Here is a 16,158-nt window from a genome sequence, read left to right as displayed (position 1 = left end):
AATGTATGAAGATGCAATAGAAGAGATAAAGTAAAAGTTAACTGAACTGGAAGACAGACCTCAAATTTATCTAAGATTTACAGTTACTAGACAAAACTGAGGGCCTAACTGAATACTTTTCATGAAAGAAAAGCTCAGTAAATGGACTGGCATTCCTGCACAGGAGATATTATGTGAAAGGTTACATTGAGTATTCACCCCCAGCAAGCAACAAGGAAAAGAAACCAACTTAAAAAAGAAGTTATGTACTCACCATAACGTTCCGTCTGAGTAGTTATACTTCATTTTTCTGCAACCTGTGGGTATTCGGATCCAAATTGGATCCGAGCCGGCAACTTTTTTTCTAGCATCTGCTCCAAGCTCCGAGCTCCTCCCCTACCCATAATGGATTACCGTCTCCTACCTTCCCTCAGATCGAGTTTGCTGCAACTAAATACATAAGCAACTCAGCCCAATGAACCAAACATGTATATTGACAGGACAAGGTCCGGGGGACGGTGAGAGGGAAGGTTGCAGAAAAATGAAGTATAACTACTCACTCAGATGGAACGTTATGGTAAGTACATAACTTCTTTATCTGAAGTAGTTAACTTCATTTTATCTGCAATCTGTGGGACAGAGTCCCCAGCTACTCCAATCTTGGGAGGCCCTTATGGAAGGATATTCCTGAGCACCGCAGAGCCAAAGGATGCTCTACCTCTAGAAATCAGGTCTAATTTGTAATGGGAAATGAAGGTATGTGAATTGGCCCAGGTTGCTGCTGTACAAATGTCGTCCAAATGAAACCTAGACCAAAAGGCAGCAGAAGTCACCATGGACCTGGTAGAGTGAGCTTTAACAATACCAGGAGGAGATAAACCTTTTGCTTTGTAGACATGCAAAATGCAAAGAGTGATCCATCTGGCCAAAGAAACCTTAGAAATAGCTTTTCACAAAAAGGATTTGGAAAAGGAAACAAACTGGTTAGACTTGTGGAATGATTTTGTTCCATGAAGATAGAAGTTGTCTATGAACATCTAACAAATGAAGTTTGTATTCACCCTTGTTTTGGAAATTAGGAAAGAAAACAGGCAGATTAATGGACTGGTTTATGTTTGCTTCAGCTGCCACTTTAGGTAAGAAGGAAGGATTAGTATGGTGAGAGACCCTATCCTTATGGAAGACCAAATAGGGAGGCACAACAGACAGAGCTTGAAGCTCAGAAACTCTCCTAGCTGATGTAATGGCGACTAGGAAAGCTGTCTTCCAGGATAAAAAATTTTAAATCCATCGATGCTGCAGGTTCGAATGGAGAAGCCACTAATGCCTGTAGGACAAAAGTAAGGTCCCAAGGGGGCACTGAATCTTTGACAGGAGGGCGCAAAAGAAAAGTGCCTTTAAGAAAAGCCTTACACAGCCTAGAAGAGGCTGCCAATTGTACTTTCACTATGGAGGAGCTAGCTCCTTGCTAAAAAATACCAGACAAGAAATCCAACACCACTGGAACAGGGGCTGTAAAGGGATCTAGGTTTCTCTGTGAGGCCCAAATGGGAAAACACTTCCACTTACTGCGATAAGTTTCCTAGTGGAATCTTTAAGAGAAGCCACCAGCATGGATTTTACCGGGGATGAAAGACCGGGAGTCCCGGCGATCAACGGAACTGGAGCAACCAAGCTGTCAGCTTGAGGCTGCCCAGGTCAGGCGGGCGGATACCCTAAGGATGGGAGATTAGATCTGGGCAGGAATCCAGAACCCACGGAGGAGCAAAGAGACAAGACCAAAGGAATGGGAACCAAACCGGACGAGGCCATAACAGGACAATGAGGATAACTTTGCACCGCAGTCGGCAAGCTTTCTGAAGAAACTTCGGAATGAGTGGCAATATTGAGTAAGCATACAGAAGCCCGGGGGGGCCAAGCATGGACTAGAGCGTCTCTGGGGACTTCCCCTGGTGAGGGAATAAGAGCAAAATACTCTCTGCACTTCGCGTTGGAAGGAGATGCAAAGAGATCGCAGCAAGGCTGACCCCATGCAAGGAATATCTCCTCCGCTACTGATTGTTTCAGAGACCACTTGTGCGGCATCAGAATAGCCCGACTCAATCTGTCTGCTAAAATGTTGAAGCGCCCCGGGATGTGCTTTGCTATCAGAAACCAACCGGTGTAAATCAACTCCCACACTCTCATGGCCTCGTGACACAGGGGATAGGATCTGGTTCCTCCCTCCTGTTGATATACCAGACAACAGACATGTTGTCAGACTGAACTGCAATCAATCCGACAGGGAGGACAGTGTGAAAGGCTTCTAACGCTAAAAGCACTGCCCTCATCTCTAGAACATTTACATGCAACTTGGTCTCTGACTGGGACCACGTGCCTTGGACTGTCCTTCCTGAACAGTCTCCCCCCCACCCGAGTTGGGTGGTGTCCATGGTCACTGTGGCTTGGACTGGAGATGACACGAAGGGGCATCCTCTTATAATCTCCGGTGAATTTAACCACCAAAGAAGGAATGTCCTGCAGATGTGACTGATCCTGATCGGAAATTCCATGGGCAGGTCTAGCCAAGACCATTGAACAGCCAGAGTCCATTGAAGAACCCACATATGAAGGCATACACAAGAGAGAATAGATATAGATGCAGCAATGGAGCCCAGTGCCCGGAGAACCTCGCTCGCTTTGGGAGACTTGAAGTTCGCTATTTGAGCTATGTGGCATCTGAGGTGCAAGATCCTGTCTGGAGTTAAGAATATTTTCATCTGCAAAGTGTCTAGCCAAGCCCCGATGAAGTCTAAAGCTTGTACTGGTTGCAACTGGGATTTCTGAACATTGACTGTAATCCCCAACAGATCTGCCAACCTAATAAAGTAGTCTTGGGCCAGACAAAGTAGACGCTTGTTGGGCACAGCGAAGAGCCAGTCGTCCAGGTAAGGAAATACCTGAATACCCTGAAGCCTCAGGTGAGCTGCTACAAAACTGCCAATACCTTGGTGAACACCCTGGGGGCTGTGGTGAGACCGAAGGGTAGGGCTCTGAACTGAAAGTGACTGGCTCCCAGCCGAAGCGCAGAAACCTCCTGGAGCTTCTGTGGATCTTGATGTGGTAGTAAGCATCCTGAAGGTTTAACTAGCACAACCAGTCGCACTCTCGGATATGAGGTAGAATGGATTGTAGGGTGCCCATCTGGAACTTCTGTTCGGCGACAGACAGGTTCAAAGTTGACAGGTCCAGAATGGGCCTGAGGTCCCCCGTCTTTTATGGCACTAAAAAGAACCTTGAGTAGACGCCTGATCCAGACTGGTCGGGGGGACCTGTTTGATGGCTCGTTTGAGAAGCAGCTTTGAAACCTCTAGAGCTGCGGCCTCCCTGTGAGTGGGTGGAACATCCAGGAGGTGTTTTGGAACATTTGGAGGGGCAACAAATGGGATAGTGTATCCTCTGGATATAATCTGTAACACTCAGCGATCTGTCGTTATGGACTCCCATGCCGCTGGGTGCAAGGACAATCTCCTCCCCAGACTGCCTCCAGAGTAGGGCAACCCCTCAGGGCTGCTGAGCGGGGTCTATCAGAAAAAAGTTCCCTAGACCCAAAATTCCTGCGACCCCCTCTACCTCTGAGTCGGCGTTCATCCTGTCCCCCTCTGCCTCTGGGGGAATAGCTGTCCTGAGAATTCTGGGAAAACTGAGATTTTCGAGAACCACATCTTCTTTTGCCCTCTGATTCCTAAAGAAGGACCTCTGAGGGTTAGAGAAGCAGATCCTGATGGCAGACAAAGTCTTCCTGTCTTTTTCGCTCTGGACAAGTGTGTCACGTACTGCCTTCCCGAAAAGGGTAGGACCGTCGTAAGGAACATTAATAAACAACGCCTTGAAAGGGTCTGCAAACTGACACAACCTGAGCCAGGCGCAACGCCTCATGGCTATACCTGTCCCGGCCGCCCTAGCTGCTCCTTCTGAGCATGGGAAAGGAGCTGCATAGATGTGGTTGATACCGACTTCAGAGTAGACATTTTTGCAGAGAACAGCTGTTTGTCCTGTGGAGATAAGGACTCTGGGGGCGACTCAGCAAATTCCAATGCAAGGTCTCGCTGAAGCTGGATCACATGTGCCAAACAGTTCAGCGCATGGATTGAAAAGGTCGCTGAGAAATAAATGCGCTTCCCAAACCTATCCACCGACCTGGACTCCTTGTCTGGAGGGTGGACTGAGGAACTCTCCTGCACTAGTTCCTTCTTGGTGGCCGCTGCAACCAACATAGTGTCAACTGGGGCTCCTTTTGACCAAGGTTGTCTGTCAGTAGGGGGAGATAAAATCTTGTCGGGGCGTTTGGGGATGGGCTCTATGGTGTCAGGCTCCTTCCATGCTCGTGTGGTGATAAGGTCCACCAAGGGGTCCGCTGGCAGAGACGCCCAGGAAGTAGATGGGCCCGTGCCAAAGGCCTCTAGGACCACTGACATCCCCAGAAGGTTATGGGGCTGACCAACCTCCCCTCTGGCGGAGGATCTCCATGATGTCTCCGAAGGAGACATCTTCGGGAGGTGACCTGGGGGAACCTTCTCCTTCATCTAAGTCAGTGTCAGTAGTAAGGGACTCGGGGGTGGGGGGTGGGTAATCCAAGTGCCTCCTTTTGCACCTGCGCTTACGGTGGCCCTCTTCAGTGGGACTCTCTGAAGAGGAATCGTGAGCCGCAGGAGGTTCCTCAGGGGGAATAACCTGGGGATCCTCTGGCATGGGCTATCCTTGAGACAGGATGAAGGGAGTCGTCGCCAAATCCAGAGGGGTCTGGGTGGAATCTGAGGGGATGGGCTGGGATCTCAATCCCTGGGAGAGAACCCTCTCCACCACTTCGAAGGCCGAAGGAGAGCATACTGCCTTGGCACCCAGCAAGGAAGAAGCCCTCCCCAGATCCGAAGCAGGGACTGGAGCCAAAGCAAGGGTAGCCTGAGGTCCGAGGAAACAGGTCAGATCCGAAAGAAGCAAAGCTGAAGAATCCATTCCCTCAGATCCAACTCCCTGTCCATGGCATTGGGGGAACTGTCGGCGCTGAGCAACCAGCTCCAAAAAATCTCGGATCCAAGTGCCCTGAAGCCAAAGTACGGATCGGGAAAGGAGAGATGGGGGTGGAAAAAAGGCATGGAGGTTACCCCTCTGCAGGGAGAGGGGCCTGGCAAGACTCCCATCTGTATTTGGGTCTGAATGAATCTCCACATCATCCTGTCCATGTCTAAGTCTGATAAGCTCAGAGTTGATCGCAAAGAAGCCACAGACTCATCCGGCTGGTCTGCGCTGTGAGGGCGAAGAAGGCCTTGGATCCGAAGGTTCCAGCGGCTCCGGTGAAAAATGAGGAGACCGAAGCCATGGAGAAACTGGCCTCATGGACTTAGAAGGGGGACTGAGGAAGAGCTCCCTTTCCAGGGATCTCTTGCGAGGTCCACCCTTTTCTTGTCCCTGTCCTCCTTGCTCATTTCTCTGCCCTTGTCTTTGTCAGCTAGACTGACTGTAGCTTTTTCCTTGCCTGACCCAGCACCAGAAGAAATGGGAGTTTGAGTCCCTGTCTGGGTGGGAGGTTAAGTAATGGGTACCGAGGCTGTGGCAGACTCCAGCATAGATGCAGGGAAAATGCCTTTGGCTATCAATTTGGCCTTCCGATCCCTGAGGGCTCTAGGGTTGAACCCAGTGCAGATTGCACATTGTGTCGACAAATGGGACACTCCCAAACAAATAACACACAGAGTGTGACCATCACCAGGGAGAGCTTATGGCCACACTGTGCATTTCTTAAATACTGATTTTGGCTGATCAGCCATGTTCCTGCACCAACCACCACTATCTACAAGATCACCACACACAAAACACACATAGGGGAAGGGCAGGCCTAACTACTCTACAGAGTTTTACAACAAAAACTTTTTTTTTTTTTAAACTAACCGATGAACAAGCGATATACTAGTGGGGGAGGAAGAAACAACTGACTCAGACTAAAGACAAAATATTTTTAAACTTACTATCCCTGAGCTCAGAGCGAAGGAGACCACGATGCTCACTACTGGTGCGGCAAATGAGATCTGAGGGACGGTAGGAGATGGTAGTGCATTATGGGTAGGGGGAGGAGCTCAGAGCTTGGAGCAGATGCTGGAAAAAAAAGTTGTCAGCTCGGATCTGATATGGATCCGAATACCCACAGGTTGCAGATAAAATGAAGTTAACTACTTCAGATGATATGATTTTATCCAGACTGTGGAAAAAGGGGAAGTTACTTAGAGTGAAGACAAAGAGAGCTTTCTTGCATAATGACAATCCAAGGAACAGACAGTAAAAGGGACAGGTTTATCCAGTGACAAAGATGCATAAAAATAAAGGGCTCAGTTTCGAAATGTTTTACCTATTGATATTCAATACATCTTTATGGACTGTGAGCCAGCAACAGAACAGGTGAAAAATTTACAAGAAGAGAAGATAAAAAAGCCAAGGTATGGTGGAAAGAAACAGTGCCTATGCAGCATCGGAGAAATTCACTTTCGATAAAAGGAACTGAATGCGATAATGCTCCAAGATCCCTCCTGAATTTTAAGGAGAATATGGAGCTAATACAAAAAACAAAGTTCCCCACAAAACTCAGTTAACCCCACTGAATATGCAGAAATGTACACTAACACACTATAACAGCATGCAATTAGCTACACAGGTGCAGCTGTACCACATATAAACAAGTGCAGGCAATCCCCAGAAATAAACCCACATGGTGGAACCAGAATACCAACAAGCTATACAATAAAAAGGAAAAAATTTTGACCAAAAGAAAGAACATTACAGCCCTCGTCACTGAAATGAACAACTCAGGAGCTTAACAAAATCCCCCAAAGCCAGGTTTACAGCTAAAATAGCTACCCAAGCCAAAGACAGTCACAAGGTATTGTTTAGTTATGTTAAGTATCTCAAAAGTACAACCCAGCAATGCGCTGAGCTGATTGTTAACAATGTTACTTACACTGAGGCTGAAGACACAGTGAATCTACTGGCTGATAAATTTAGCTCTAACTTTAACCCTCTCTCCCCTCCATCTGTCCTTCAAGATGTACCCGAAACTGGCTTGCTTCCAGCTATCACACAAGACAGTCCTAAAAGTGCTATCAAAAGCTAAAAATACCACATCGATGGATCTTAAATAGCATGAAGCTGTAGCATAGACTAGATCCAGGCCTGCTGAATCTAGCTTTGTTTGTATAACTTGAGCACTAATCCAGGCATTCTTTAAAGTATTCAGTTCTATTTATTACTGCTGGTAGTAACTTGATTAAAGTATAGCTATCTTTTCTAAGTATTTTGGATTAAGCACTTGGGCTTCAGACCAGTTGTTTTACATTAGGAAGGTTGTATTAGTTCTGGTTTAACCACTTGGGCTTCAGGCCACTTATTTTACGTTAAGAAGGATTGCGGTCTGCACTCTTGTGGGAGGAGAGGCTGGACTCTGCCCTTATGAGCAGGGAATTTCTGGTTAGAGGCTTATAGTGCCTGCATATTCTAACTGTTTCTTACTGAAATTGGTACACCTTGTTTGCTGTAGCATAGACTAGATCCAGGCCTGCTGAATCTAGCTTTATTTGTATGCTTGTTGTTTGTTTATTTCCCTGAAACGCTAATTCCACCTAAAATGTGGCCTTTTAGCACTTCTGTGGATCCCTAGTGATATCTGCATTGCTTAATGTACTTATTTCCTTGTTTCACTTGAAAGAAAGTTACTGTTTGTCGTTTTTGCATTTAAGTTACCTGTAGCACATTGCATTTAAGTTACCTGGCACTTGCTCACTAAAGCAATTATATAAGTCAGCTCTAAAAAATTAAAAGCACTACACCATCACAAACTCCCCTTGAGTACCTTGTTCCCCATTGGCCCTTTTTTCAATTATAAAGGAATTCCCAATACTATTCTAGCATGTCCAAAGGTCAGTTATCAATCTCCTCTCCCTTCCAGCTGGTGAATCTGGGAATCTTGAGGCAATGTTACAACTGCCTCATGTACACAGACAACCCTCTCCTCCTCCCAACACATGTGAGAGATGCAACCATATAGCCAAACTGGGGGCTAAGCTCTCTCAACTCAGTACTGGTGTAACCAGTCAGGAGGAGAAGGAAACCACACTCACTACAATTCCAGTCTCACATAGACCTACCACGACAACAAACCAAACACAAACACACAAAAACATACTCGGAGGCTCTAAATAAAAATCTGCCTAAGCAGCAGAGACCTCCAAAGCAGACACCCAAGCAACCGCTACCCCAAAACAAAACACATGCAACACATAGCTCACAAAGCCAGTGTGCCGAACAGTCACAGCCCTTAAGGCTAAACAACACACCTGATACACTTGTAATAGGTGACTCTATCGTCAGGCACACTGACGTCCCGCTCACCAGGCTGAACAAGGAGAAGGTCACGGTGAGCTGCCTGTCGGGCGCTAGGATCCGCCACATAACACAAGCACTCAGGTCACTCCAAGGCAAGTACAAATATGGCTCAGTCATTGTCCATGCTGGTGTGAATGACCTGAGACGTACCTCCCTGGACTACATGAAAAGAGACAGAGGAGCTCTCTGAGCATGTAGCCCAGGCCGGTATGACCCTGACCTTGAGTAGCATCTTACCCTCACCAAGAATGATGCCACAATATGAAGACAAGATGATCAATTTCAACAATTAGCTTAAGTGTTGGTGTCATTCAAAGGGGATCCAATGCCTGTCAGCCTGGGATGACATGCTCGACAAGCCACGATGCTTCGCTGGGGACGGCTTGCACCTGTCACCCCTGGGCTTTCGGATATTGGCAAAGGCTCTTGCTACCTCCATAGTGCCTTTTTAGGCAAGGCTCAAAAGACAAACCCACCTCCATAGGTATCACAAGGAATAAAAAACTAAGAGTAATGCTACTCAATGCCAGAAGTCTAAACCTCAAGATGCACGCACTCGAAACTCTCCTTAGCATGGAGAACATCGATATCTGTGCAGTAACAGAAACCTGGTTCAAGGCTCCTGAGAGCACACCAGCACTACCAGGTTATACCTCATACCATGCTTTTCTGCCCCAAAACTTGGACCGAACCACAAAAGGAGGGGGAGTATCATTATTCGTCAAAGATACCCACACCTCCAGGTTGGTGGCACAGCACGAAGCATCAGAGACTATCCATGTGCAACTAACTGTGGGTAAAACTGCCTTCCAGTTTATAGCCTGCTACAGACCACCCTCCCAAACACAAGAACCCCACTTGGCCTTCCTGAGAATACTGGAAAATATGAAGGTCTCTCCAAACACCATTATATTGGGCGACTTCAACTACCCAAACATAGACTGGGAGCATTACTCTAGCTCCAACACCCTAGCCCAAAGGTTCCTAGAATTTATAAACTCAAATGCTATGGGACAACTTGTTACCACTCCCACAAGAGGGGAAAACATACTGGACCTGATCATCACCAACATGGGGACACTATGCTCCAGACCAGAAGTGTATCCCTCACTGGTAAGATCAGACCATAAACTAATCTCACTGGATATTCACATCCCGACCCCACCCCCTGCCCAGAAAACCACAGTGAAAAACTTCTCTAAAGCAAATTTCACATGCCTCAAAACCGAGGCGAAATCCTTCAAAGCCCCCGGGCCTGTGGAAAATACTGCCCAGACCGCAGAATCCTTTATAAACGCTTTCTATGAACACCTTCAGAAATGCATGGATCATGCAATCCCAAATAAAACCAAGACCCAATCCTCCAAAGGCAGATGTCCTGTCTGGTGGACCCCAGCCATAAACAAACTATACAATAGAAGGAGGAAGCTACTACATGATAGAGCAAAATCCCAAAAAGGGAAGGCATCTCTGATCAGTATTAGCAAAAAACTACGGGCACTCATAAAATCGTCTAAGGCCAGCTTCGAGAGAAAAATTGCACAGGACACTAAGGATAATCACAAGGCTTTCTTTAGTTATGTTAGGAACCTGGGTGGGAATTCCCAGATATGCTCAGAATTAGTCCAAAATGACAAAAAATACACCGAGCCCACAGTCATTGCCAACATCCTAGCTGACAGGTTCAGTGCAAACTTCTCCCCTCTCCCCACCAAAAGGGCAAATATCTATCCCAACAGAGTGCTGACCCCCTGACATCTCAGATGCTCAGGTAAGAGCCGCCTCTCCAAAGCAAAAACACAGCATCAATGGGACCAGATGGTGTCCCGGCTGCGCCCTACATGAACTCCAAGAAGACCTAAACCCAAACATAAAACTACTGTTCAATCTTAGCCTTACTACAGGATATGTACCCAAAGAGTGGCGACAGCAACAGTGGTCCATCTCCACAAAGGTGGTGCCTCAACGGATCCTGGAAACTATCGCCCCATAAGCCTGACTAGCTTGGTCTGCAAAGCTATGGAAAGGATCATCATGGACCTCATAAATAAAGATATTGGGGACCTACAGACACTGGATCCTACCCAGTTTGGCTTTGTTAAGGGCAGATCCTGCCTCTTAAACCTGGTCGATTTCTTTGAAACGGTCACCAAGGCCATTGACGAGGGGAAGGTGGTCCACACAGCCTACCTGGACCTCGCAAAAGCCTTCAATACAATACCCCACTCGGGCATTATAGATAAGCTCACCAGCTTAAATATAAACCCCTATGTCACTAGATGGGTTGCAAACTGGCTCAAGGACAGAACCCACATGGTTAGAATTGCTGGAGCCATGTCAGTCTCCAAACCAGTTACAAGTGGTGTCCCACAAGGCTCAGTCCTGGGACCTCTCTTGTTCGGTATATATTTCTCGGTGGTACAGGCCAACACGGAAGGACTGTGGCTGACCAAGTTCGCAGATGACTGCAAACTGGGCCATAATCAACTCTCCAGCCGACACAAGCATCCTCCAAAAGGGCCTCATAGAAACAGACAACTGGTGCCAGAGCCATGGCCTCAAGCTAAACGCCAAAAAGTGTATAGTCATCCCCTTTGGCAAAAACAAAGTGCCCACAAATTACCACAGAGGTGGTAATCCATTAAGTACAGAAGAAGTCATTAGGGACCTGGGGACCCAAGTTGATAGCAATCTCTCATTTGACAACCACGTGGCCAAAGTGGTTAGAAAAATATTTTATATAGCCCACCTAATCATGAAGGGATTCACATCTAGATCAGGGGAGGTCATCGTACCTCTTTACTCATCCCTCATCAGGCCCATAATTGAGAACAATGCCCCTTTTGGGATGTACCTTACCAGACACCTGCAGCAACTGGAAAGACCCCAAAAGTACCTCACCAAGAGGATCAAAAGGCTCAAACAGATGCCATATGCTGCCCGGTTAAAGAAACTCCAGCTCTACTCAGTGGCATACCGCCTACTCAGAGGCGATCTGTTCCTGACGTATAAAGCCATGTCCAACCCGGAATTAATGGACATGCTGCACCTCAGAAAATCCAAATCCCATCAAGCTACGCGCTCGAGAGACTTGAACCTCAGCACTGAAATAAATAGGACATGCTGGAGGGACAGATTCATAACCCAGAGGCTCCCTTCACTCTAGAATAAAATCCCAGTCCAGGTTAGGCAGAGTCCCACACTGACTCTCTTCAAGAGGAATCTTGATGAGTGGATGGGAGATCATAGGTTTACCCCGGCTATCACTTCTGTGTCACTGTTAGACAGAGGCACAGTATACTAACCTCAAAAAAAGGCATAGCAAAATTAATTTAAAATGGGTGGCGAAAGCCAAACACACTCTGGCTAGGCTTATAAATGCCCTAGGGTAGATAGCCTAGTATAAACCTATGAACCTAAGCATGATTTAGCCACATCTCTAACAACACTTTCAATCCCAGCCTCCATACATGTTTTGTACCATGGAAACAGAGAACACCTACAGTCATTTCCATACATAAGGGAGGACCTTCCACAGAACCAAGCAATTACAGACCCATAAGTATAACCAGCCTTATATACAAAACCATGAAAAAAAAATCATCACTGAGCTGATCACTCAGGACATAGGGAACCTGAAACGATGTCTAAGCAGTTCAGAAGGCCTTGAAGAACTACACTCCAAAGATGCCCGAAATGATATAAATACAACTTTTTACTGAGAAAATAAAAGTTGTATTTATATCTTTTCAGGCGACTTTGGAGTGCAATTCTTCAAGGCCTTCTGAACTGCTTAGATTTTGTTCTGGTTTAAGTACTGAAGGCTGCTTCCCTAACCTCAAACGATGGACCAGCCTCAGTCTGGATTCTTCAAAGGCAGCTCATGCTTACTCAACCTCATGGATTTTTTTTTTAAGTCACCAAAGCAATGGATGGAGGCAAAGTAATGCACAGCACATACCTAAACCTGTTTAAGGCTTTTAACACAATTCCTCACTCACGCATTGTAGAAAAGCTAAATAAACTGGGGAATAAACCCCTATGTCACCTGATGGATTTCCATCTGGCTCACAGTTAGAACACAATCAAAATAGGTTAAGTTACCTCCACAAAGAGACCAGTCACTAGTGGAGTCTCCTGGGGTTCCATACTAGGACCTCTCCAGTTTGGCATCTACTTTTCTCAAGTAAAAAAACAATACCAAAGGACTTTAATGACTGTAAGCTAGGAACAGTCACTGAATCCCCAAGTGACTTCGCTATCCTGTAGGAAGGCTTGTCCCAAATAAACTGCTAGTACCAAAATCATGGGCTGAAGCGAAATGTCCAAAAACGCATTATTGTATCCTTTGGAAAGTCATGTACACCACGGAACTACCATACTGACAATACATTGCAAAGAGCTGACCCAGGTGTTCGGGATTTGGGAACTTGTGTGAGAGTGACCTAACTTTTGACCAACATGGATCTATTACTGTAAGAAAGTCCTTCTATATTGCACAGCTAATAAACAAAGGGATTGTATACAGGTCTAGGGAAGTCACTGCCCCCCCTTTACTCAGCCATCATTAGGCCAGTCATTGAATACAATGCCCCTTTGGCATATATCCATCCAGACACATGCAAAAAATGGAATGCCCACAGAAATAGCTTAATAAAGGGATTCAAGACCTAAACAAATCCTATATGGACTGATTCAAAACCCTGTCATTGTATTCAGCATCTTACAGACTGCAAACAGGTGACCTGCGTCTCTCATACAATGCTTACTCTCACCCATTACTGATGGTTTTACTGCACATCAGCAAGTCAAACTGCATCAGAAATACTAGGTCTAGGGATGTACACCTATTCTACAACAACAAAATGGTTTTGGAGAGACAGGTATGTCTTGCAGAGGATATCGCTGTGGTGGAACAGATTCCACATCCACAAAAAACAAAGTTTATACTTTATATTCAATCACAACTTAGATCTATGGATGAGAAAAGAAAATTTATCCCAGCACTTCCCTCTTTTCTACTAAAGGATAGAGGTAGCTCCTAAATGCTTTATCCATTCATCATTCCTTTCAAATTATCTATGTTATGTTCCCAATTATTCTCATTAGGAGTAATACATAATTATCAACCATGGGATGGGTAAGGCCAATCTATAACCAAATGGGATAGGTTATTTTGAGCACCAAAAGGGAAATTGGCTAGGCTTAAAATTACCCATATGGGCTGATAAACATAGGTTCATATTTAAGTACTAGGCTAACAAAACATGTACTGAATGGACAAATGTTTACAGACTGAAGAAATTTAAAGTGAAGTTAGCTTGTCTGTGATCATATGAGCAGCTTTTCAGTCACAGAAAATGGTGAAAGAAATAAGGTGCATTTTTTAGGCAGTGGAGAGGAGTCTGAAGGGAAAAAAACAGCAGGTCAATTGTCTGAAAGCAGAACTCTCCCGTAGCATCATCCAGACATGTCAGAGGCCAATAACGTACTTACTATGAGCCATCTAGACTGTGAGTGATGCAGTACTAGGCATGGGAGATCCCCTTAATGCTTTCTACGGTCTTAAATGGAAAATGACCAGCATAAAGTATGAATAGGAGCAGTAAAGAAATGAGTGAATTGTGTAAAAGAAAAAGATGCAGTCAAATAAAGAGTAAAGAAAGATGCGAAAAATGTTCTAGAAAATGAGAAATTGTATTAATTTGCTGAGTAGGCAGTTACAGTAGAAAGCTTAGTGATAAGAGAGAAGGAATTAAAAAAGTAGAAAAGACAAAAACTTGTGGCAAAAAATTAAAACCTAATGACAGAATTAAAAGAGAAGGAAACATAACACAAGCAGTATGCTATAATAAGAAGAAACTGAATGAAAGAGGGGGACTCTGGATTTTATGGGAGAGCAAAGAGAAGGGAAGACAAAACAGTATGGCAATGCAATAAAAAAGTACAGTAGATATAGAATCACAGATGGCCTATGTGGTAGGGGAAGGGTGAACAACAGAAAAGAATGTTTGCAAGACAGGCTCAGTTGTGCACCGGTACATGCAAAACTAGAAGGTTCTATCCATGGTGGGCACCCAATGACACCACTACCTTTCTTCTGAGGAGATTACGGCTTGATAAAGCATATTTTTATACATTTACTATAAAAAATGTCCTGCTGAGTGGATTAAAGTGGGAATTAAAGAGATGGAAAATTAAGGGGACAGTTAAAAAAATGCAGTCTGTCAAAATGTAAACAATATGATGGGAGCCTCACTGGCCCAACAAACAGTCAGCATGCTAATGCATGTCAGAAGAAATAAATCACAAGTAGCAATGTTACAACAGACATCTGTAGAACAGATAGAACAAACTAATAAAAATGAGTTTCAGGGAAGGTTTCTTGGATATCAGTGGTAGGAAAAATGGGAAATTATACTAACTGCAAGGGAAGCACATATAAATATAGAACAAGAGAAAGGAGATGGGGAAGGAAGATGTGTTTCAAGTAGAGGAGTCAGGGAAAAGAGGAGAGGATAGTTACACTGGCAAACAAGTATATTCCACCAAAAGACAGGTCAAAAAAGTCAAAAGGGATACTTTGCAAGGAACGAGAGGAATGTAATTTCCCGGTAGACAATGTCAGTAGTTTGTAGCCATATCTCTCAACTGTTCAGATTTTTGCAGAATGTCCAGATTTTTGGTCTTTTCCTCATAAAATATGTGGTTGTTCAGCACATCACCGAGGGCTGAAGTCACTAAATCATAATAAATAATGGCAGACATTTGAGTTTCAGACTTCAAATCCTTCAGAATATACATAATTCAAAATGTTATTCTAGCAACTTTCTAAGTTTATAAGAGCAACATTTACAATCTGTCTCTATTTTTGGGCCTTTGTCACCCCGTTATTCCTGTCTTTGTGCAAATTTCTTGCACTGAGAGGTTGAGAGGTATGTTTGTAACACAAGCAATGTGTCAGAGAATTGGGAAAACATACCTAACAAGGAAAGGAAGCTTTTCAACAGCAAACATGAGAATATCTGGCGTGAAGGATGTTGTAGATATTGTAGAAGTGGTAGGTGGGAGTGAAGATAATACACACTACTCACTTCAGCATGGAAATTAAACAGGTAACAAAGTCTGTCTATATGCTTAAAACAGGAAAAAAAATAATCAATTCAGACCACCTGGTCTTAAGAAAGTAGAGAGAGATGGAAACAATCAAGGAGAAAGGACACTGTTAAGCAACTATTTTTGTTAAACACCTTTATTAAATTATCACTTAGGATATAGGCAAACATGCTGTTTAACAGAAAAGAAAACAAACCATTTTAACATTTTTCCATTTAAATACAAAATAAATCATATATATTTTCTTTGATACTACCAGTCCAACATTACAAAAACATGCTGGATTCCTGCCTTCCCTTAAACTTCCTCCTCCTGAACATTATTATACATGTATTTTTCCCACAGTTTCCATTCAATTCTATGTAATTTGCTCCTTCCCTTTTCTAAAGATCTCTCTTCCAGTTCTATCTCTTTTATAATATTCAATACCTCAAATACAGTTGGTGTAGACTTTTATTTCCATTTTCTAGCAATTGCTTTTGGGTAGCCAAAAGATTTAAACTTAAGAACTTACTCTAGGCAATTCAGATCTATAACGCATCTCAAAAGAATAAGCTCCTTACTTGCAACTAATTGCTCACTCAATAGTTTTGATAGAGTACTCTGTAGGTGATTTTTAAAACCTGCCAGCTCATTACACCCCTAACACGTTCC

General features: G+C 44.4%; 1 protein-coding gene across 3 annotated transcripts in view; it reads right to left on the bottom strand.

Annotated features, from left to right (window-relative positions):
* Window positions 1-16,158, bottom strand: part of ATM (ATM serine/threonine kinase) — a 3,174,581-nt gene that overhangs the window by 2,814,796 nt on the left and 343,627 nt on the right. The gene's annotated exons all lie outside the window — the stretch shown is intronic.

This window comes from Protopterus annectens, chromosome 5.part0 (assembly GCF_019279795.1).
Source record: "Protopterus annectens isolate FY-2018-M chromosome 5.part0, PAN1.0, whole genome shotgun sequence".
In the NCBI taxonomy this organism is placed as follows: Eukaryota; Metazoa; Chordata; order Ceratodontiformes; family Protopteridae; genus Protopterus; species Protopterus annectens.
This window is presented reverse-complemented; position numbering and strand designations above follow the sequence as displayed.